This window comes from Macaca fascicularis, chromosome X (genome assembly GCF_037993035.2).
Source record: "Macaca fascicularis isolate 582-1 chromosome X, T2T-MFA8v1.1".
NCBI lineage: Eukaryota > Metazoa > Chordata > Mammalia > Primates > Cercopithecidae > Macaca > Macaca fascicularis.
The window spans coordinates 56,185,570-56,210,649 of NC_088395.1; the positions used below are offsets into that span (position 1 = coordinate 56,185,570).

General features: G+C 39.9%; 1 protein-coding gene and 1 pseudogene across 1 annotated transcript in view; both read left to right on the forward strand.

Moving 5' to 3' along the window:
- The window catches only part of LOC135969202 (aspartate aminotransferase, mitochondrial-like), an 81,664-nt pseudogene extending 58,573 nt beyond the window's left edge, over positions 1-23,091 (forward strand).
- Positions 1-25,080, forward strand: part of KLF8 (KLF transcription factor 8) — a 291,262-nt gene that overhangs the window by 98,639 nt on the left and 167,543 nt on the right. The window lies entirely within an intron of this gene.

Genomic DNA, 25,080 nt, shown 5'->3' on the forward strand with positions numbered 1-25,080 from the left:
GCAAGGGTGGGGCTTGCTGATTCTGTGCCTACCAAGACTCTGACTGCAATGGCGGTTTGTGGGGAGAGGGCGGTGGTCTGTATATTTGCTGTAGCAGTGGAAGGGTAGGGTCCATGCGTAGAGGTGCACTGACAGGTCAAGGAAAGCAAACATGCCCCTGTACACACTTGTCATCAAAGTGATGTGCGGGGTTGCTGTTGGCCCACGAGAAGCTGCGTTGTGGGGAGGTAGCAGAAAGACTCTTGTGTGGCCATGGGGGCAGCACAGTTGGAGCTCTCCATCAGTCAGAAACGTTTCACCAGCACAGAAGCCATGATGCAGGTCCCCAGGGCACTCAAGGCTACTTTGCACAAGTGTGACTAGGCTGGGGCCAACTAGAGAGGCCAGGAAATTAAGGGATGCTGATGTCAGACCAGCCCCATCTGGTGGACAAGAACACCCTGGAGAGTTAAGGTTTAATAGTTCCTCCAGGGCTAAGGTCTCCTATGGGAGCAAGTCAAGCCTGGGGTAATGGCTGTCTCTGCCTCTGCTCCACCACAGATGCTGCTGCACGAAACTCTCTAGGCTTCAACTCAGCTGGATTGCTACCCTTACCACTTCTTTAAGCAGCTCTCCCTGCCAACTGGAGTGTCCATGGTGGTTGAGAGGTCTCCTTCTGCTGGCATTCGAGAAACCTATGGAGAGAAAACAGATTGCTTTTTTACCAGTTCAACTCATGTATTCTGGAGTTATTGGCGGCCAGGAACAAGTCCCAGTGTGGAGTAGCCCCGCTTCCTCCCTCTTGCTAGCTACTGTTTCTTTCTTCTCCTCACTCTGATGATGCATTAGGAGTGTGCCAATCATCTTGGTCCCTCAGTGGCATCGGGGTGCTCCAGTGTTGGGTTTATATATATACACACACATATACACACACATATAGTGAGTTTTATATGCTTACATATTTTATTTTTTTATACATATTTTAAGTTCTGGGATACCTGTGTAGAACGTGCTGGTTTGTTACATAGATATGCACGTGCCATGGTGGTTTGTTGCACCCATCAGCCCATCACCTACATTAGGTATTTCTCCTAATGCTATCCCTCCCCAGTCCCCCTGTCACTGCCAACAGGACCTGGTGTGCGATGTTTCCCTCCCTGTGTTCATGTCTTCTCATTGTTCAAATCCCACTTGTAAATGAGAACATGCAGTGTTTCGTTTTCTGTTTCTCTGTTAGTTTGCTGAGAATGATGGTTTTGGGCTTCATCCCCATCCCTGCAAAGGACATGAACTCATCGTTTTTCATGGCTGCATAGTATTCCATGGTGTATATGTGCCACATTTTCTTATTCCAGTCTATCCTTGATGGGCATTTGTGTTGGTTCCAGGTCTTTGCTATTGGGAATAGTGTGGCTATAAACATACATGTGAATGTGTCTTTATAGCAGCATGATTTATAATCCTTTGGGTATATACCCAGTAATGGGATGGCTGGGTCAAATGGTATTTCTGGTTCTAGATCCTGGAGGAATTGCCACAGTGTCTTCCATAATAGTTGAGCTAATTGACACTCCCACCAACAGTGTAAAAGTGTTCCTATTTCTCCATATCCTCTACAGCATCTGTTGCTTCCTGACTTTTTAATGATCACCACTCTAACATGCATGAGATGGTATCTCATTGTGATTTTGATGTGCATTTCTGTAACGACCAGTGGTAATGAGCTTTTTTTCATATGTTTGCTGGCCGCATAAGTGTCTTATTTAACAAGTATCTGTTCAAATCATTTCCTCACTTTTTGATGGGGTGGTTTGTTTTTTTGACTTGTAAATTTGTTTAATTTCTTTGTAGTTTCTGGATATTAGCCCTTTGTCAGATGGGTAGATTAAAAAAAAATTTCCCCTTTCTGTAGGCTGCCTGTTCATTCTGAGGATAGTTTCCTTTGCTGTGCAGTAGCTCTTTAGTTTAATTAGATCCCATTTGTCAATTTTGTCTTTTGTTGCCATTGCTTTTGGTGTTTTAGTCATCAAGTCTTTGCCCATGCATATGTCCTGAATGATATTGCCTAGGTTTTCATGTGGGGTTTTTGCGTTTGTTTGTTTTAGGTCTTACATTCAAATATGTAACCCATCTTGAGTTAATTTTTGTATAAGGTGTAAGCAAGGGGTCCAGTTTCAGTTTTCTGCATGTGGCTAGCCAGTTTTCCCAGCACCATTTATTAAATAGGGAACCCTTTCCCCATTGCTTGTTTTGGCCTAGTTTGTCAAATATCAGATGGTTGTAGATGTGTGGCATTATTTCTGAGGACTCTGTTCTGTTCCATTGTTCTATATATCTGTTTTGGTACCACTATCATGCTGTTTTGGTTACTGTAGCCTTGTAGTATAGTGGAAGTCAGGTAGCATGATGCCTCCAGCTTTCTTCTTTTGGCTTAGGATTGTCTTGGCTATATGGGCTCTTTTTTCTTCCATGTGTAATTTAAAGTAATTTTTTCTAATTCTTTCAAAAAAGTCAATGGTAGCTTGATGAGGATTCCATTGAATCTATCAATTGCTTTGGGCAATATGGCCATTTTCAGGACATTGATTATTCCTGTACATGAACATGGAATTATTTTCCTTTTTTTTTTTTTTTCCTCCCTTATTTCCTGAGGTTTTCCTGAAGTTGCTTATCAGCTTAATGAGATTTGGGGCTGAGATGACAGGGATTTCTAAATATACCATCATATTATCTGCAAATAGAGACAATTTGATTTTCTCTCTTTCTATTTGAATACCTTTTATTTTTTTTCTCTTGCCTGATAGTGCTGGCTGGAACTTTCAATAATATGTTGAATCGGAGTGGTAAGAGAGGGCATCCTTGTCTTGTGCCAGTTTTTCAAAAGGAATGCATCCAGGTTTTGCCCATTCAGTATGATATTGACTGTACCTTTGTCATACATATTTCATATTATTTTGAGATACTTTCCATCAATACCCAGTTTATTGAGAGTTTTTAGCATGAAGAGGTTTGGAATTTTATGGAAGGCCTTTTCTGCATCTATTGAGATAATTGTATGGTTTTTGTCATTGGTTCTGTTTATGTGATGCATTACGTTTATTGATTTGAGTATGTTGAACCACCCTCGAATCCCGGGTATGAAGCCGACTTGATCATGGTGGATAAGCTTTTTGATGTCCTGCTGAATTCGGTTTGCCAGTATTTTTTTTTTTAAATGCAAAAATTTTAAGAGTACAGCACCATGAATTTTGCAAAGTGAACACATTATTGTAAGCATTACATTAACCAGAACATTAATACCACATAGAAACTTCTCTGTGGCCCCTCGTAATTGTTACACTTTCTACAAAATTAACCACTATTTTTTTCTTTTTTAATTTTTTTTTATTATTATACTTTAAGTTCTAGGGTACATGTGCACAACGTGCAGATTTGTTACATATGTATACATGTGCCATGTTGGTGTGCTGTACCGATTAACTCGACATTTACATTAGGTATATATCCTAATGCTATGCCTCCCCCCTACCCCTCCCCACAATAGGCCCCGGTGTGTGATGATCCCCTGTGTCCAAGTGATCTCATTTTTCAATTCCCACCTATGAGTGAGAACATGCAGTGTTTGGTTTTCTGTTCTTCCGATAGTTTGCTGAGAATGATCGTTTCCAGCCACATCCATCTCCCTACAAAGGACACGAACTCCTCCTTTTTTATGGCTGCATAGTATTCCATGGTGTATACGTGCCATATTTTCTTAATCCAGTCTGTCACTGATGGACATTTGGGTTGATTCCAAGTCTTTGCTATTGTGAATAGTGCCACAATAAACATACGTGTGCATGTGTCTTTATAGCAGCATGATTTATAATCCTTTGGGTATATACCTGGCAATGGGATGGCTGGGTCAAATGGTATTTCTAGTTCTAGATACTTGAGGAATCGCCACACTGTTTTCCACAATGGTTGAACTAGTTTACAGTCCCACCAACAGTGTAAAAATTTTCCTATTTCTCCACATCCTCTCCAGCACCTGTTGTTTCCTGACTTTTTAATGATTGCCATTCTAACTGGCGTGAGATGGTATCTCATTGTGGTTTTGACTTGCATTTCTCTGATTGTTAGTAATGATGAGCATTTTTTCATGTGTCTGTTGGCTGTATGAATGTCTTCTTTTGAGAAGTGTCTGTTCATATCCTTTGCCCACTTTTTGATGGGGTTGTTGCTTTTTTCTTATAAATTTGTTTGAGTTCTTTGTAGGTTCTGGATATTAGCCCTTTGTCAGATGAGTAGATTGCAAAAATTTTCTCCCATTCTGTAGGTTGCCTGTTCACTCTGATGGTAGTTTATTTTGCTGTGCAGAAGCTCTTTAGTTTAATTAGATCCCATTTATCAATTTTGGCTTTTGTTGCCCTTGCTTTTCGTGTTTTAGAGATGAAGTCCTTCCCCATGCCTATGTCCTGAATGGTATTACCTAGGTTTTCTTCTAGGGTTTTTATGGTTTTAGGTCTAACATTTAAGTCTGTAATCCATCTTGAATTAATTTTCGTATAAGGAGTAAGGAAAGGATCCAGTTTCAGCTTTCTACTTATGGCTAGCCAGTTTTCCCAGCATCATTTATTAAACAGGGAATCCTTTCCCCATTTCTTGTCTTTGTCAAGTTTGTAAAAGATCAGATGGTTGTAGATGTGTGGTATTATTTCTGAGGGCTCTGTTCTGTTCCATTGGTCTATATCTCTGTTTTGGTACCAGTACTATGCTGCTTTGATTACTGTAGCCTTGTTGTATAGTTTGAAATCAGGTAGTGTGATGCCTCCAGCTTTGTTCTTTTGGCATAGGATTGTCTTGGCAATGGGGGGTCGTTTTTGGTTCCATATGAACTTTAAAACAGTTTTTTCCAATTCTCTGAAGAACGTCATTGGTATCTTAATGGGGATGGCAATGAATCTGTAAATTACCTTGGGCAGTATGGCCATTTTCACCATATTGATTTTTCCTATCCATGAGCATGATATTTTCTTCCATTGGTTTGTGTCCTCTTTTATTTCACTGAGCAGTGGTTTGTAGTTCTCCTTGAAGAGGTCCTATACATCCCTTGTAAGTTTGATTCCTAGTTATTTTATTCTCTTTGAAGCTATTGTGAATGGGAGTTCATTCATGCTTTGGCTCTCTGTTTGTCTGTTACTGGTGTATAAGAATTTTTGTGATTTTTGCACATTGATTTTGTATCCTGAGACTTTGCTGAAGTTGCTTATCAGCTTAAGGAGATTTTGCACTGAGATGATGCAGTTTTTGAAATATACAATCATGTCATCTGCAAAGAGGGACAATTTGACTTGTTCTTTTCCTAACTGAATACCCTTGATTTCTTTCTCTTGCCTGATTTCTCTGGCCAGAACTTCCAACACTATGTTGAACAGGAGTGGTGAGAGGGGGCATCCCTGTCTTGTGCCAGTTTTCAATGGGAATGCTTCCAGTTTTTGCCCATGTACTATGATATTGGCTGTGGGTTTGTCATAAATAGCTCTTATTATTTTGAGATACATTCCATTAATAATGAATTTATTGAGAGTTTTAAGCATGAAGGGCTGTTGAATATTGTCAAAGGCCTTTTCTGCATCTATTGAGAAAATCATGTGGTTTTTGTCTTTGGTTCTGTTTATATGCTGGATTACATTTATTGATTTGCGTATATTGAATCAGCCTTGCATTCCAGGGATGAACCCACTTGATCATGGTGGATAAGCTTTTTGATGTGCTGCTGGATTCAGTTTGCCAGTATTTTATTGAGGATTTTTGCATCGATGTTCATCAGGGATATTGGTCTAAAATTCTCTTTTTTTGTTGTGTCTTTGTCAGGTTTTGGTATCAGGATGATGTTGGCCTCATAAAATGAGTTAGGGAGGATTCCCTCTCTTTCAATTGATTGGAATTGTTTCAGAAGGAAAGGTACCAGCTCCTCCTTGTACCTCTGGTAGAATTCGGCTATTCCTGGACTTTTTTTGGTTTGTAGGCTATTAATTATTGCCTCAATTTCAGAGTCTGCTATTGGTCTATTCACGGATTCAGCTTCTTCCTGGTTTAGTCTTGGGAGAGTGTAAGTGTCCAGGAAATTATCCATTTCTTCTAAGTTTTCTAGTTTATTTGCATAGAGATGTTTATAGTATTCTCTGATGGTAGTTTGTATTTCTTTGGGGTCAGTGGTGATATCCCCTTTATCATTTTTTATTGCATCTATTTGATTCTTCTCTCTTTGCTTCTTTATTAGTTTTGCTAACGGTCTATCACTTTTGTTGATCTTTTCAAAAAACCAACTCCTGGGTTCATTGATTTTTTGGAGGGTTTTTTGTGTCTCTATCTCCTTCAGTTCTGCTCTGTTCTTAGTTATTTCTTGCCTTCTGCTAGATGTTGAATGTGTTTGCTCTTGCTTCTCTAGTTCTTTTAATTGTGATGTTAAGGTGTCAATTTCAGATCTTTCCTGCTTTCTCTTGTGGGCATTTAGTGCTATAAATTTCCCTCTACACACTGCTTTAAATGTGTCCCAGAGATTCTGGTATGTTGTATCTTTGTTCTCATTGGTTTCAAAGAACATCTTTATTTCTGCCTTCATTTCGTTATGTACCCAGTAGTCATTCAGGAGCAGGGTGTTCAGTTTCCATGTAGTTGAGCGGTTTTGATTGAGTTTCTTAGTCCTGAGTTCTCGTTTGATTGCGCTGTCATCTGAGAGACAGTTTTTTATAATATCTGTTTTTTTACATTTGCTGAGGAGTGCTTTACTTCCAACTCTGTTGTCAATTTTGGAATAATTGCGATGTGTTGCTGAGAAGAATGTATATTCTGTTGATTTTGGGTGGAAAGTTCCATAGATGTCTCTTAGGTCTGCTTGGTGCAGAGTTTAGTTCAATTCCTGGATATCTTTGTTAACTTTCTGTCTTGTTGATCTGTGTAGTGTTGACAGTGGGGTGTTAAAGTCTCCCGTTATTATTGTATGGGAGTCTAAGTCTCTTTGTAAGTCTCTATGGACTTGCTTTATGAATCTGGGTGCTCCTGTATTGGGTGCATATATATTTAGAATACTTAGCTCTTCTTGATGAATTGATCCCTTTACCATTATGTAATGGCCTTCATTGTCTCTTTTGATCTTTGATGGCTTAAAGTCTGTTTTATCAGATACTAGGATTGCAACCTCTGCTTTTTTTTTTTTTTTTTTCCATTTGTGTGGTAGATCTTCCTCCATCCCTTTATTTTGAGCCTATGTATGTCTCTGCATGTGAGATGGGTCTCCTGCAGACAGCAAACTGATGGGTCTTGACTCTAGATCCAATTTGCCAGTCTGTGTCTTTTAATTGGACCACTTAGTCCATTTACATTTAAGGTTAATATTGTTATGTGTGTACTTGATCCTGTCGTTATGATATTACCTGGTCATTTTGCTCTTCAATTGATGCAGTTTCTTCCTAGCATCGACGGACTTTACATTTTGGCATGTTTTTGCAATGGCTGGTACCGGTTGTTCCTTTCCATGTTTAATGCTTCGTACTGGAGCTCTTGTAGGGCAGGCCTGGTGGTGACAAAATCTCTAAGCATATGCTTGTCTGTAAAGGATTTTATTTCTCTTTCACTTATGAAACTTAGTTTGGCTGGATATGAAATTCTGGGTTGAAAATTCTTTTCTTTAAGAATGTTGAATATTGGCCCCCACTCTCTTCTCACTTGAAGAGTTTCTGCCGAGAGATCTGCTGTTAGTCTGATGGGCTTCCCTTTGTGTGCAACCCGACCTTTCTCTCTGGCTCCCCTTAAGATTTTTTCCTTTATTTCAGCTTTGGTGAATCTGGCAATTATGTGTCTTGGAGTTGCTCTTCTCGAGGAGTATCTTTGTGGCGTTCTCTGTATTTCCTGAACTTGAATGTTGGCCTGCCTTACTAAGTTGGGGAAGTTCTCCTGGATAATATCCTCAAGAGTGTTTTCCAACTTGGTTCCATTTTCCCTGTCACTTTCAGGCACACCAATCAGACGTAGGTTTGGTCTTTTCACATAATCCCATATTTCTTGGAGGCTTTGTTCATTTCTTTTTACTCTTTTTTCTCTACATTTCTCTTCTCGCTTCATTTCATTCATTTGATCTTCAATCACTGATACTCTTTCTTCCAATTGATCAAGTTGGTTACTGAAGCTTGTGCATTGGTCACGTAGTTCTCGTGTCATGGTTTTTGTCTCTATCAGTTCTTTTAAGGTCTTCTCTACATTGGTTATTCTAGTTATCCATTCATCCATTCTTTTTTCAAAGGTTTTTAGTTTCTTTGCACTGGTTACATAGTTCCTCCTTTAGGTCTGAGAAGTTTGATTGACTGAAGCCTTCTTCTCTCAACTCATCAAAGTCATTCTCCATCCAGCTTTGTTCCATTGCTGGTGATAAGCTGCATTCCTTTGGATGGGGAGATGTGCTCTGAGTTTTTGAATTTCCAGCCTTTCTGCACTGCTTTTTCCCCATCTTTGTGGTTTTATCTGCCTTTGGTCTTTGATTATGGTGACCTACTGATGGGGTTTTGGTGTGGGTGTCCTTTCTGTTTGTTAGTTTTCCATCTAACAGTCAGGACCCTCAGCTGCAGGTCTGTTGGAGTTTGCTTGGGGTCTACTCCAGACCCTGTTTGCCTGGGTATCAGCAGCAGAGGCTGCAGAAGATAGAGTATTGCTGAACAGTGAGTGTTGCTGTCTGATTCTTGCTCTGAATGCTTCGTCTCAGGGTGTAGCCAGCTGTGTGAGGTGTGACATGTCGATCTGCAGCTAGTGGGGGATGTCTCCTAGTTAGGCTACTCAGGGGTCAGGGACCCACTTGAGCAGGCAGTCTGTCTGTTCTCAGATCTCAACCTCCATGCTGGGAGAACCACTGCTCTCTTCAAAGCTGTCAGACAGGGACTTTTACATCTGCAGAGGTTTCTGCTGCTTTTTGTTTAGCTATGCCCTATCCCCAGAGGTGGAGTCTACAGAGGCAGGCAGGCCTCCTTGAGCTGTGCTGGTCTCCAACCAATTTGAGCTTCCTAGCAACTTTGTTTATCTACTTAAGCCTCAGCAACGGCGGACGCCCCTGCCCCAGCCTTGCAGTTAGATCTCCGGCTGCTGTGCTAGCAATGAGGGAGGCTCCGTGGGCGTGGTACCCTTTGGGCCAGGTGTGGGATATAATCTCCTGGTGTGCCATTTGCTAAGACCCTTGGTAAAGCACAGTATTAGGGTGGGAGTTACCCAATTTTCCAGGTGTTGTGTGGCTCAATTTCCCTTGGCTAGGAAAAGGAATTCCCTTCCCCCTTGCTCTTCCCAGGTGAGGCGAAGCCTCGCCCTGCTTCAGCTCTCACGGGTCGGGCTGCACCTGCAGACCAGCATCACCTGTCTGACATGCCCCAGTGAGATGAACCCGGTACCTCAGTTGAAAATGCAGAAATCACCCATCTTCTGTGTCGCTCATGCTGGGAGCTGGAGGCTGGAGCTGTTCCTATTCAGCCATCTTGGGCGCCATTGGTTTGCCAGTATTTTATTGAGGATTTTTGCATCAATGTTCATCAGGGATACTGGCCTGAAATTTTCTTTTTTTGTTTTTGTGTCTCTGCCAGGTTTTGGTATCAAGATGATGCTGGCCTCATAAAATGAGTTAGGGAGGATTCCCTGTTTTTCTATTGTTTGGAATAGTTTCAGAAGGAATGGTACCAGCTTCTCTTTGGTAGAATTCGGCTGTGAATCTGTCTTTTCCTGGGCTTTTTTGGTTGGTAGGCTATTAATTACTGCCTCTATTTCAGAACCTGTTATTGGTCTATTCAGGTATTTGACTTCTTACTAGTTTAGTCTTTGGAGGGTGTATGTGTCCAGAAATTTACCCATTTTTGGTAGATTTTCTAGTTCATTTGCATAAAGGTGTTTCTAGTATTCTCTGATGGTAGTTTGTATTTCTGTGGGATCAGTGGTGATATCCCCTTTATCATTTTTTATTGTGTCTATTTGATTATTCTCTCTTTTCTTCATTAGTCTGGCTAGAGGTCTATCTGTTTTGATGATCTTTTCAAAAAACCAGCTCCTGGATTCATTGATTTTTTTGAAGGGTTTTTTGTGTCTCTGTCTCCTTCAGTTCTGCTCTGATCTTAGTTATTTCTTGTCTTCTGCTAGCTTTTGGATTTGTTTCTTCTTGCTTCTCCAGTTCTTTTAATTTTGATGTTAGGGTTTCAATTTTAGATCTTTCCTGCTTTCTCCTGTGGACATTTAGTGCTATAAATTTCTCTCCAAACACTGCTTTAGCTGTGTCTCTGAGATTCTGGTAAGTTGCATCCTTGTTCTCATTTGTTTCAAATAACTTATTTATTTCTGCCTTAATTTTGTTATTTACCCAGCAGTCATTCAGGAGCTGGTTGTTCAGTTTCCATGAAGTTGTGTGGTTTTTAGTTAGTTTCTTAATCTTGAGTTCTAATTTGATTGCACTGTGGTCCGAGAGGCTGTTTGTTATGATTTCCATCCTTTTGCATTGGTGAGGAGTGTTTTACTTCCAATTATGTCATCAATTTTAGAATAAGTGTAATGTGGTGCTGAGAAGAAAGTATTTTCTGTTGATTTGGGGTGGAAAGTTCTATAGATGTCTATTAGGTCTGCTTGGTCCAGAACTGAGTTCAAGTCCTGAATATCCTTGTTACTTTTCTGTCTTGTTTACCTGTCTAATATTGTCAGTGGGTTGTTAAAGTCTCCCACTATTATTGTGTGGGAGTCTAAGTCTCTTTGTAGGTCTCTAAGAACTTGCTTTATGAATCTCGGTACCCCTGTATTGGGTGCATATATATTTATGATAGTTACCTCTTCTTGTTGCATTGATCCCTTTACCATTATGTAATATTCTTGTCTTTTTTGATCTTTTTTGGTTTAAAGTCTGTTTTATCAGAGACTAGTATTGCAACCCTGTTTTTTTTTTTTTTTTTTTTTTTTTTTTTTTTTTTGGCTAATCTTCTTCCATCCTTTTATTTTGAGCCAGGTGTGTCTTTGCACGTGAGATGGGTCTCCTGAATACAGCACACCTGATGGGTCTTGACTCTTTATACAATTTGCCAGTCTGTGTCTTTTAATCGAGGCATTCAGCTCGTTTACTTTTAAGGTTAATATTGTTATGTGTGAATTTGATCCTGTCATTATGATGCTAGCTCTTATTTTGCTTGTTAGTTGATGCAGTTTCTTCATAGCGTCGATGGTCTTTACAATTTCATATATTTTTTAGTGGTTGGTATGGTGTTTTTTATTTTTGTTTTTGTTTTTCCGTTTTTAGTGTTTCCTTCAGGAGCTCTTGCATGGTAGGCCTGGTGGTGACAAAATCTCTCAGCATTTGCTTGTCTGTAAAAGATTTTATTTCTCCTTGGCTTATGAAGCTTAGTTTGGATGGATATGAAATTCTGGCTTGAAAATTCTTTTCTTTAAAAACGTTAAATATTGGCCCCCACTCTTCTGGCTTGTAGGGTTTCTGCAGAGAGATCTGCTGTTAGTCTGATGGCCTTCTTTTTGTGGGTAACCACACCTTTCTCTCTGGTTGCCCTTAACATTTTTTCCTTCATTTTACCCTTGGTGGATCTGATGATTCTCAAGGCATATCTTTGAGGTGTTCTCTGTATTTCCTGAATTTGAATGTTGGCCTGTCTTGCTAGGTTCAGGAAGTTCTCCTGGATAATATCCTGGAGAGTGTTTTCCAACTTGGTTCCTTTCTTTCCTATGTTTCATTGGTTTGGTCTTTTCACAGTCCCATGTTTCTTGGAGGTTTTGTTTGCTCCTTTTCTTTCTTTTTTTTTTTCTTTTTTCTTTTTTTTTTTTTTTTGCTAATCTTGTCTTCATGTTTTATTTCATTAAGTTGATCTTCAATATCTGATATCCTTTCTTTTGCTTGATTGATTTGGCTATTCATACTTGTGTATGCTTCACGAAGTTCTCGTGCTGTGTTTTTCAGCTCCATCAGGTTAGTTATGTTCTTCTTTAAACTGGTTATTCTAGTTAGCAATTCCCCTAACCTTGTTTCAAGGTTCTTAGCTTTGTTACATTGGGTTTGAACATGCTCCTTTAGCTCTGAGGAGTTTCTTATTACCCACCTTCTGAAGCCTACTTCCTTCAATTTGTCGAATTTATTGTCTGTCCAGTTTTGTTCCCTTGCTGGTGAGGATTTTTGATCCTTTGTAGGAGAAGAGGCGTTCTGGTTTTTGGAATTTTCAGGCTTTTTGCACTGGTTTTTCCTCATCTTTATGGATTTATCTACCTTTGGTCTTTAGTGTTCGTGACCTTCAGATGGTGTTTCTGTGTGGTTGTTTTTTCTGTTGATGTTGATGTTATTCCTTTCTGTTGTTAGTTTTCCTTCTAACAGCCCCTCTGCTGCAGGTCTGCTGGAGTTTGCTGGAGGTCCACTCCAGACGGTTTTCCTGGGTATTACCAGCAGAGGCTGCAGAACACAAAGATTACTGCCTGTTCCTTCCTCTGGAAGCTTCATCCCAGAGAAGTACCCGCCAGATGGCAGCCAGAGCTCTCCTGTATGAGATATCTATCAACCCCTGCTGGGAGGTATGTCCCAGTCAGGAGACACGGGGGTTAGGGACCCACTTGAGGCAGTCTGTCTCTTAGTGGAGGTCAATTTCAGTGCTGGGAGATCCCCTGCTCTCTTCAGAGCTGGCAGGCAGGAATGTTTAAGTCCACTGAATCTGTGTTCTCAGCCACCCCTTCCCCCAGCTGCTCTGTCTCAGGGAGATGGGAGTTTTATCTATAAGTCCCTGACTGGGGCTGTTGCCTTTCAGAGACATCCTGCTCAGATCAGAGGAATCTAGAGAGGCAGTCTGGCTACAGCAACTTTACGGAGCTGCAGTAGGGTCCCTATGTGTTCTAATAATAGTGGATACTGTCCTGTCACTTCCAGGTGTATGACTTTCTATATATGTGCATATATAGCTATATATACACACACACAAATAGAATGTGCCTGTGTATCTAATACATGTATGTATATACATATATGTGTATGTATATACATATATGTGTATGTACATACATATATGTGTATGTATATACATGTATATGTGTATGTATATACATGTATATGTGTATGTATATACGTGTATATGTATGTATATACATATATCTAGAAAACGTGTATATACATATATATGTGTGTATGTATATACATATATGTGTGTATGTATATATCATGTCATCTGCAAACAAAGATAATTTGACTTCCTCTTTCCCTATTTGAATACCCTTTATTTCTGTCTCTTGCCTGATTGACCTGGTCAGAACTTCCAATACTATGTTGAATAAGAGTGTATATACCACAGTCTTATGCAGGATGCATTCTGGTGTGGGTCTAGACCTTCAAAATGGTGCCTTGTAGCTGCCTAGGACTCAGGAGGTATTATAGTCTCCTGCTGAATTTATTATTTTATTATTATGTGATACTTTTGGTCTTTTTGCCTTTTTTTTCTTTAAAGTCTGTTATTTAGGTACAACTATTCCTGCTTGCTTTTGTTTTTCATTTCCATGGAGTATTTTACTTCATCCCATTACTTTAACTAGATACACATTTACATGTGGAGTGAGTTTCTTGTGAGCAGCATATAATTGGGTCGTTTAAAAATTCATTCAGCCAGTCAATATCTTTTTAAGTGAGGAATTTAACCTACTTACATTCAAGCTTATTATTGATAGGACAGGACTTCCTTGTGTCATTTTATTAGTTGATTCCTGGTTGTTTTATATATTCTTTGTTTTTTAGTTTTTCTCTCATTATTTATCACTGGGGTTTGGTGATTTTCTGTAGTGGTACCATTTCAGTGCTTTCTTTTTATTATTTTTTGTGTTTCCTCTACCAGTGAGATTTATATGTTTATGCTTTTTCATAATGGTGGATATTGTCCTTTCACTTCCAGGTGTATGACTTTCTTAAGCATTTCTGGTAGGGCCATTCTAGTGGTGATAAACCCTCTCAGCTTTTGCCTTTCTGGGAAGGACTATTTCTCATTCATTTACGAAAAGTTCCTTTACTGGGTATGTGTTGTCGGCTGGCAGTTTTCTTTTCTTTCACCACTTGGAATATATTATCCAATTCTCTCCTGGCATGTAAGGTTTGCTGAGAAATTTGCTGTTAGTCTCAAAGTTCCTTTATGTGTGCCTTTATGTGCATTTTTCAGGGTTTTTAGAATTCTCTCTTTGACTTTTTACAGTTTGACTATAATGTGACTTGGGGAAGAAATGGTTGTGTATATTTTGGAGTTTCTGTTTATTATGTATTAGATGTGTAAATATTTTGCTAGACTTAGGAAGTTTACAGCCATTATTTTGTTAAATAGCTGTTCTATTTATTTTGTTTCCCCTTCACCTTCTGGGACTCAAAATTTTGAATATTTAGTCTCTTTATGGTGTCCCATATGTCCTGTTGACTTTCTTTATTCTTTTTAATTTTTTCATCTGTTTTTTTCTGACTGGGTTACTTGAAAAGATCTGTCTTTGGCCGGGCGCGGTGGCTCAAGCCTGTAATCCCAGCACTTTGGGAGGCCGAGGCGGGTGGATCACAAGGTCAGGAGATCGAGACTATCCTGGCTAACATGGTGAAACCCCATCTCTACTAAAAATACAAAAAACTAGCCGGGCGTGGTGGCGGGCGCCTGTAGTCTCAGCTACTTGGGAGGCTGAGGCGGGAGAATGGCGTGAACCCAGGAGGCGGAGCTTGCAGTGAGCCGAGATCACGCCACTGCACTCCAGCCTGGGAGACACAGCAAGACTCCGTCTCAAAAAAAAAAAAAGAAAAGAAAAAAAAAAAGAAAAGATCTGTCTTCAAGTTCTGAAATTCTCTTTGATTTAGCCTAGTTTTGAAACTTACCAATATATTTTTATTTCATTCAATGAATTAATTAGTTCCCGATTTTTTTTATGATGTCTATTTTATTTGTAAATTTCTCATTAATATATTAAATTGTTATTTAAAAATAATTTATCTGTTTTCTTATATCTTATTGAGATTTTTAATGCCATTTTCAATTCTTTTTTAAGATTTCATAAGTTTTTTTCAATGGATCTGTTGCTGGGCAGTTGTTGCATTCCTTTGGAGATGTTGTCTTTTCTTACTTTGTTATATTTCTTGTATCCTTACGTTCATATCTGTGCATCTAATGTACAAACAGTTTCTTTCAATTTTTTAAATTTAATTTCACAAAAAAAAGGTTTTTTTTTAAAGATGAATTTATGCTGTTGGTTGGGTAGGGAACTTTGGGTTTGATTCTGGGTGTTTGCCATAATGTAGTCCTTATATGAGTTATTTGACTGTAAACAGCAGTTATTGCTATGATTTCTTCAGTGGTTTATGGTGCAGCTGCTAGTAGAGGCTGTTGTGATGTTTGTGTGTGGATGTGAATGCCAAGTAGGCCTGTGTTCAGGCTTCCAATGTGGCAGCAGTGGGTTTAGGGCCCTAGTTTTGGGCCCCAGAGCGGCATACACTGACCCCAATGACAGCAGGTGTAGGTAGGCTGATTTGTTGGACTCTAGACAGCTTCGTCAGGTACAGGCAGTTTCATCATTTGCCCAAGTGGGTAAGTGAGTCTTTGGGACCTTGGGTAATGGGTGTAACATGAGTGATGGAAGTAACAAGGGCAGAACAACACTCTGGCTCCCAAGTAGTTTCCAATAGTGTTGGTGGTTTCTGTGATGTGCTGTGCACAAAAGTACTCAAGCCTGCAGTTGTGCATGTGAGTGGGTACCAGCTGCAGTCGTGGCATGTTGGGTGTTCTTCAGTTTCCTAGAAGGAGTGCTCAGATGCCAAAGGTGATGAATGGGGCAGGGTGATTCCCAGGCCCCCAGATGTTGGGCTCAGGCTCTCTAGGGGCAGAGTTGGGCAAGATGGGCCTGTTCTCAGGCCCCTCAGTGGTTCATGTGAGCACTGGCTATGGTAGACAGGGGCCTGGATATGTGCAGTATGTGCAGGTTGGTGCAACAGTAGTTTTGTTGCTTCCCTGATGCTCAGGAGGGTGAGGTTGCTTGCACTGGCAGCAGCACTAGGCATGCAGTTGGGGAGCATGTACTTCAGCACCAGGTGGTTTTTGCAAGCAGGGTAGCTTGTCTTCATTGCACTTGTACACATGCAGTGGTCCTGCTACTGGGGGTAGCAGGCTCACTGTTAATGGTTCTTGCTTTAATCCTGTTGGCACTAGCCAGCAGTGGTACCTGGATGTGGGTGGAGGATATCAATTAGGCTCCAGGGATGTGAATATACAGAAACTATTGAGGCCTAAGGCAGGATGCAGTCTGGTGGGGACTAGACCTTCAAAATGGTGCCTTGTAACTGCCTAGGACTCAGGAGGTGTTTGAGACACAGTGTGAGCTTCCTCTGTGGAGCAGTGTCACAGTGTGTTCTCCAGGCCACTCCTTACATTTGTCTCCAGGCCTACAAGGGCCAAGGGGCTTTATAATGATTAGGATTGCATAAGATCATGCTGGGAATTTTTACAGCTGGCAGCCTCTCACTTTCCGTTAACTGAGGATCCACTCCAGGCTCTAAGCCAATTCTGACCAAGCAGGCTACCTTGCTTCTGTCTCCTCCCTTGCCTTAAATGTTTTCTGTCATTTTTCTGTTAAATTTCAGCATTCTGTCTTAGGTGATCTATTCAAGATGATATTATCTACTCACTAATTTGGTTTTGAGTGGTAGAAGCTTTAAGTTGGCTGACTAGAGGCATCTGGTACTCACATCTTCCATTCATCTTTGTGGAGTACGTGAGTACCAGATGCCTCTAGTCAGCCATCTTAAAGCTTCTTCCCACCAAATTTTTGAAATCCTCTTGAACTCTTGTAGCCAATAATAGGTCAGGCCTATTTTTTATATATCAGGTTTTTGTTTGTTTTTATTTGAGTAGTGCCTAGGAACTCAGAATGCTTTTGGAAGCTTTTAATCTGAGCAATTGGGTCATTTTTACCTGCATGAGAGGCAATGCCTAGATGGTAGACTACAAGCAGCTCATGTGTGCTGTTCTCAAAGAAAGGAAACAAAAGGGCTAGTGAACACTAACCCTGCAGGTTGATCTTCTGAGAAACCAGGTCAGTATCCATCAATGCAGCAGGGGAACACAGAGAGCAAAGGATCAAAGTTGGTCAACAGCCAGCTTGGACTCAGCAAAGAGCCAGGAGAACCTCTCTAACACGGGGAGGAGTGAGTGAGATCTCCTAAGGAGATTCACACTCTGACAAGGACCTGTGCAAGACTAGGAATGGGAGAATCCCCCGTCCCCCTGTCCCCCTACTACACTTCTAAGACTGAGGCAGAAAACTGTTGAGACTTTTTCATGGACAACTTTTAAGTCCATGGGGACTTCTACAAGCCTTGGGCCCAGAAAAGACCAATACTTGCACCATAGCTCCAGTAGAGGCCAAAGTGGCAGTATCTGGGAACCGTAAGATTGCTTTCCTTCCCCTTGCTGGAAGAGGCTCAGCACCAGCTTCTAGCCTAGCGGTCCTACTTTGGCTTGAATTCGGCCAGCCATTTCACCCACCTTGCCAATGGTAGCCAAATTGGAAATGCCTGATATAGCCTTCAGCCTCATGGTCTCCCTTTTATGTGAACTCAGCTGGAGGGTGAAGCCTCCTGATGTTCTAGGAGACATTCTGACAGCAGGGCACATGACCCCATCCAGCCACACCACTGATAGCCAGGATGTCAGTGCTTGCTAGAGCTTCTGCCCTGGTGATCTTGCTTTTTTGTGAACTCAGCTGGATGGTGCCACTTCCTGTTGTCCTGGAAAACACCCAGATGGCAGAGTGTGTGACCCCACCTTCCCTGCCGCTGGAAGCCAGGTGGGCAACACCTGTTAGAGCTTCTGGCCCCACAGCCCACTTCTGTTTGAGCACAGTTAGAGGGTGCAGCTTCCTGTTTTACCAAGGAACACCTGGATGACAGAGCACATGACCCCACCCGACTCTGCCACTGGAAACCAGGTGAGCAACACTTCCTAGAGCTTCCTGCCCAGTGGCCCTGCTTCTATGAGAAGTGGCCCTTCTTCTCAACTGGAGAACACAGCTTCCTGTTGTCTTGGTGAACAACCAAATTTTGGAGTATATGATTCCACCCACTCCCACCACTGGCAACCAGGCAGGCAATGCCTGCTATAAGTTTTGCCCCAACAGCTTCGTTTCTGTGTAAACTCAGCTGGAGGTCACAGCTTCCTGTTGTCCCAGGAAACACCTGGATTGCAGAATATGTGACCCCACCCACCCCTGTCAATGGTAGCCAGGCAGGCAACGCATGCTAGAGCTTTCAGCACAGCAGCCCTGCATCTGCGTCAACTCAGCTAGAGGACACAGCTTCATGTTGTCCCACGAAACATCCAAATGGCAGAGTACATGACCCTGCCTGCCCCCACCACTGATAGCCAGGCAGGTAATGCTTGCTAGAGCTTCTAGACCAGCAGTCCTGCTTCTTTCTGAAGTCAGATAGAAGGCCCAGCTTTCTGTTATCCTGGGAAACACCTGGTCAGCCATGCACATGACACTCCACCCACCCCGGCCACTATTAATGAAGCAGGTGACACCTATTAGAGTTTCTGGCCCAGCAGCCTCACTTCTGTCTGAACTATGCTGGCATGCGCAGCCTCCTGTTGTCCCAGGAACCACTCAGATGGCAGGGGAGGTGACCCCACCCACCCATGCCACTGACAGCCAAGTGGGCAATGCCTATTAGAACTTCTGGCTCAACTGTCCTGCATCTGTGGGAACTCAACTGGAGGGTGCAGCCACCTGTTGTCCTGAGAAACACCCGGATGGCAGGGTGCGTGACCCCACTGATCTGATCCCTGCCACTGAGAGCCAGGAATGCAATGCATACTAGAGCTTCTGACCCAGTGGCCCTGCTGTTGTGTGAGCTCGGTTAGAGGGTGCAGCTTCCTGTTGTCCTGAGAAACACCCACCCTGCTGTCCCCCACTACTAGTAGCCAGGTGGGATATGTGTATTAGAGCTTCTGGCCCAGTAAGCCTGCTTCTGTGGAAACTTAGCCAATGGGCACAGCCTCCTTTTGTCGCCAGAGGTACCCAGACAGTAGGGATGGCATCTCCACCCACCCCCACTGCTGGTAGCCAGGTGAGTCATGCCTGATAGAGCTTTTGGCCCAGCAGTTCTACTTCTGCCTGAATTTGCTGAGGGGTGCAGCCCCCTATTGCCCTGGAAACACCCAGATGACAGAGCAGTCAACTCTATCCACTCCCATCTCCTGTAGTCAGATGTGCCACATCCCCTAGAGCTTCCACCCAGTGGTCTTGCCCGGCTTCCTGCCCAGCAGTCCTGCTTCAGTGTGACGATTCCTCAAGGATCTAGAACCAGAAATACCATTTGACCCAGCAATCCCATTACTGGGTATATATCCAAAGGATTATAAATCATTCTACTATAAGACACATGTACATGTGTGTTTGTTGCAGCACTATTCACAATAGGAAAGACTTGGAACCAACCCAAATGTCCATCAATGATAGACTGGATAAAGACAATGTGGCACATATACACCATGGAATACTATGCAGCCATAAAAAAGAATGAGGTCATGTTCTTCACAGGGACATGGGTGAAGCTGGAAGCCATCATTCTCAGCAACTAACACAGGAACGGAAAACCAAATACTGCATATTCTCACTCATAAGTGGGAGTTGAAGAAAGAACACATGGACACAGGGAGGCAAACATTACACACGGGGGTCTGTCAGGGAGTTGGAGTGAAGGGGAGAGAGAGCATTAGGACAAATACCTAATGCATGTGGGGCTTAAAACCTAGATGATGGGTTGATAGGTGTAGCAAACCACCATGGCACATGTATACCTATATAACAAACCTGCGTGTTCTGCACATGTATCCCAAATCTTAAAGTAAATTTTTTTAAAAAACAGAAAAAAAAAGAGACAGAGAGAGAATGTGGTATGCATACACCATGAAATACTATTCAGCCATCAAAAGGAATGAGATCATGTCCTTTGCAGGGACATGGATGAAGTTGGAAGCCATCATCCTCAGCAAACTAACACAGGAACAGAAACCCAAACACCGCATGTTCCTACTCATAGGTAGGAATTGAACAATGAGAACACATGGACCCAGGGAGGGGAGCAACACACACCAGGGCTTGTTGAGTGGGGGCAAGGGGAAGGAACTTTGAGGACAGGTCAGTAGGTGCAGCAAACCACGATTGCTCATGTATACCTATGTAACAAGCCAGCACGTTCTGCACATGTATCTTGGAACTACAAGTAAAATAATAATAAAAAAAAAAAGCATGTGGTAGTTTTTAAATATCTGAATGTATCTAACTTAATACATAGGCTAAGTAAATATAAGGTAGTCAGATGTAAGCCTGATGCTCATGTAAGAAACAGTATCCTATTATGGCACAGACTGTATTGGGAATATAAGCATCATTTACTCTAATAGGAGGCAGCTAATTTTATGTTCCTCAACATCTTGAGAAGAGTTAAATAGTTTTTCAAAGCAGGCTGAAGTGCCACTGAAGAGAACAGACTGAGTATAATAGATAACCTACATATTCATGTCTTTCATATTGGCCATGGAATTGGCCAATAGCTTATAGGATTGTAATAACCTCAGCAGAAGCATTTTGATGTCATAAAGTCAAGGTCTAACTTTTCAAGACTGAATTTAAGATATGAAGGAGACTTAATTACCAGAAGGGAATTAAAGGTAATCTACCATTTGAAGTATTAAAAAACAAAAAAAGCTATTAAATTTTTGTCAGCATAATGAGGTACAAGATTCAGCAATCAGCTAAGTTCAGAGTAGTTGCTATGGAGTGGGAAAAATGTATAGGAGAGCTCTTTTATTTTCCTTAAGTGGCATAAGAAGATCACAGGGGTTCAAAATAATAGAAAGAATATAAAATAAATTATATTTGTGTTCTAGGAGGTATCAAAATGTAATTATAGACAAGACTATCAGTAGAGCAAAGAGACAAAAAAGGATGTTGAAGAATGAGAAAATTAATTTTGTTCATTGTCTTTGATAGAAGCTTTTCACTTCTGAAGTCAGCAGCTTGTGCAGGATTTTTAATAATCCTCAGTTTAAATTATTTTAGTGGAATAAAGTCTAGTAGTCATTTAAGTGAAGAAGCATGAATCCCAGGATCAACACTAGAGTTTTGCTGATACGTAAATGAATAAAACAGCACCTAATTTGGTCAATTCAATTGAAGCCCAACAACAGTTTTTCTTTGATGCCTTTTTCAGAAGACCAAATCTCCAGGATTGTGATTCCATCAGAGAATGTTTAGGTAAGAGTTTTGAAAATGTTCCTTGTGTTGTAAATAAAGCTGGAGATATCATTTGAGTAGTATGTATTATTCTGTCATTAGCCTGTAATAGACTAGAATACAGGATTGGAAGTGAAATTTCTCATGACACTGCATGACACAGCCTGTTAATAACTCATAAGGAGATAACTTGTGGGTCCTTGAGAGGTATGAAGTTACTTTTATCAGATAAGAATGACTTTTTCTGCCTTAGAAATTTGAGGGTTACTACAGTTTTGAACAATTACATTATTATAATTTCACTAATTCTCTTTATTCTTCCTGAAGTTTCTGGGTGATAAAGACAGTTGAGATTTTGAGTTAAATGTAAGCTGCAAAAAACTCTTTAATATTAAATAATGGTACCAGAGAAATGTACATCCTTGTTACTGGAGTGATAAGTATGAATTTTCCAATTTGAGAATAAAAATAATCAAGAATTCTAAAAAATCATTACATTTTTAGTTTAGCAGCAAGGAAAAGCCTCAACCAACTCCAAGAATGAACAATAATAGCTATAATGTACTTATTTTCCATTTGGAAGTATTCAAATGGTACCTGAGGATCTGTTACCAATCAATAGCCTATATTTGCAGTCTTACTAGTATTGTGTTATTGGCAGGTAGATTACCTCTTCAAATCATCCTTGGCATTATCTCTTAAAATTCCCCCACTAATATAAGTTTAATGTTGTGTCCATTATATCTCTACTATCTGGGTGAAACATTTACGCTTTTATCTTTTGTCAGCTGAAAAATCCATGTAAAAGCAAGTAATGCAGACTTCTAAATTGACGTTATTTCAACAAGAAGCTTAATTTTTGTAAAACATTCATTCTGTAAAAAAATTTATTCTGGTGAAATATATATAACATAAAATTTTGGCATTTTAGGCATTTTACTATTGTACACTTAAAAGTGTACAATTCAGTGGCATTGATTACATTTGTGTTGTACAATCATCACTACTATCTATTTCCAAATGCTTTTAATCATCCCAAGCAAAATCTGTCGCTATTAGGCAATAATTTTAACTCTCCTTTACTGCAGTTTCTGGTAAACTCTAATCTACTTTCTGATTCTGTCAATTTGCCAATTCTAGGTATGTTGTATAAGGGGAATCATACAATATTTTTACATTTGCATCTGGCTTATTTCACTTAGTATTATGTTTTCAAGATTCATCCATATTGTAGTATGTATCATAAAATCATATTTTATGGCTAAATCATATTCCATTTTATGTATATAACACATTTTGTTTATCTGTTCATTTGCTGACAGACTTGAGTTGTTTCCTCCTATTGCTCATTGTGAGTAATGCTACAATGAACATTGGTGTACAAGTATGAGTCCCAGTATTCAATTCTTGGTGGGTGTATGCCTGGAGTGGAATTACTGAGTCACATGATAATGTTATGTATACCTTTTTGAGGCACTACTATATTATTTTCCACAGTGGCTGCACCATTTTATATTACCACTAGCAATAGACAAGGGCTCCAATTTATCTGTATCCTTACCAACACTTATTTTCCATGGTTTTTGATTAAACCTAAGTTGGTGAGTGTGAAGTAGTATCTCATTGTGACTTTGATTTGCATTTCCATGATGACTAATGGTGGCTTTGTTTTTGTTTTTGTTTTCTTTTTTTGAGACAGAGTTTCGCTCTTGTCACCCAGTCTGGAGTGCAATGGCACAATCTCAGCTCACTGCAACCTCAGTCTCCCAGGTTCATGCGATTCTCCAGCCTCAGCCTCCCAAGTAACTGGGACTACAGGCATGCGCCACTACGCCCAGCTAATATTTTGTAGTTTTAGTAGAGACGGGGGTTTCACCATGTTGGCCAGGCTGATCTCAAACTCTTGACCTCAGGTAATTCGCCCGCCTTGGCCTCCCAAAGTACAGGAATTACAGGCGTGAGCCAACACGCCCGGAAATGTTTAACATTTGTTGATGAACTTTTTGGCCATTTTTATTTCTTCTTTGAAAAAAATCTATTCAAGATTTTGGCCCATTATTGGTCTGTTTGCCTTTTTGTTATTAAATTGTAGGTATTATTTATGTATTCTGAATATTACAGCCTTATCAGATATGTGATTTGGAAATAATTACTCTCTTTTTTGTAGATTGTCTTCTCCTTTTTTGGTAATGTACTTTGATGCACGGAAGCTTCTAATTTTCATGAAGTCCCACTTTTATATTTTTTTCTTCTTTTTGCCTTTTGTCACCTTTTGGTGTCATATCTAAAAATCCATTGCCAAATCCAAGGTCATGAAATTTTACCTCTATGTTATCTTCTAAGAGTTTTATATTTTACATTATATATTTAGGTAATTGATTTATTTTAATTAATTTTTGTATGTTTTCAGATAGTGAGCTGACATCATTTTTTAAATATGGAAATCGTTTTCTTAGTACCATTTATTGAAAAGAAAATATATTTTTCCTATTGAATAGCCTTGGCACCCTTGTCAAAATTAGCTTATCCATATATGTTAAGGGTTTATACCTGAAATATAAATTCAAATTCAGTGGTCTGTATGTTTATTTCTATACCAGTAACACACTGTTTAGAAACTTTTTAGTAAGTTTCAAAATTGGGAAATATGAATCTTCCAACTTTGTTCTTTTTCATGATTATTCAGGCTATATCAGGCCACTTTCAATTCCATATGAACTTGAGGGTTAGCTTATCCATTTCTGCAAAATAGTTGGAATTTTAATAAACATCACATTGAATCTGTAGATTGCTTTGGGTAGCATTGGCACTTCAATGACTTACGTTTTCCAATCCATGAATGCAAGAAGTATTTCTATATTTTAGGTATTCTTTATTTTTATAATTTTTAATTTTTATGGGTATGTAGTAGGTGTATATATTTATGGAGTACATGACCTGTTTTGATAGAGATATGCAATGTATAATAATCACATCATGGAAAATAGAGTATCTATCCCCACGAGCGTTTGTATTTAGGTCTTCTTTAATTCTTTTCATCAGTTTTGTTTTCTCTGTCTAATTTTCAGTGTGTAAGTCTTTCATATCTTGTTAAATGTATTACTATATATTTCATTCTTTTTGATGCTATTGTAAAAGGAATTATTTTCTTATTAATTGTAATAATTTTCTTATATAATCCTAACTTTGAAAATTGTTCATTGCGATTGTGTAGGGAGGGATACAACCTATTTTGCATGTCAAACTTGTACTTTGTAACTTTTCTGAATTCGTTTATTAGGTAGAGTAGCTTTTTAAATTTTTTTATTTTTAATTTTTCTGAGTACATAGTAGGTGTATGTATTTATATGGCACATGAGACGTTTTGATACAGGCATGTAATGTGTAATAATCACATCATGGAAGATGAGATATTCATCCACTCAAGAATTTATGTTTTGTGTTACAAACAATCCAACTACACTCTTTTAGTTATTTTAAAATATACAATGTAATTATTAACTGTACCCACTCATTGTGCTATCAATTAGTAAGTCTTAGTTATTCTTTCTAATTACTTTTTGATACCCATTAACCATCTTCATCTTCTTCCACCAACCCCTCCTACCCTTCCCAGCCTCTGGTAACCGTCCTTATACTCTCTGTCTCCAAGAGTTCAATTGTGTTAATTTTTAGATCTCACAAATAAGTGAGAACACGTGATGTTTTTCTTTCTGTGCCCAGATTATTTACTTAACATAATGATCTCCCTTCCACCCAGTTGTTACAAATGACAATGTCTTATTATTTTTGTGGCTGAATAGTACTCCATTGTGTATATATGCC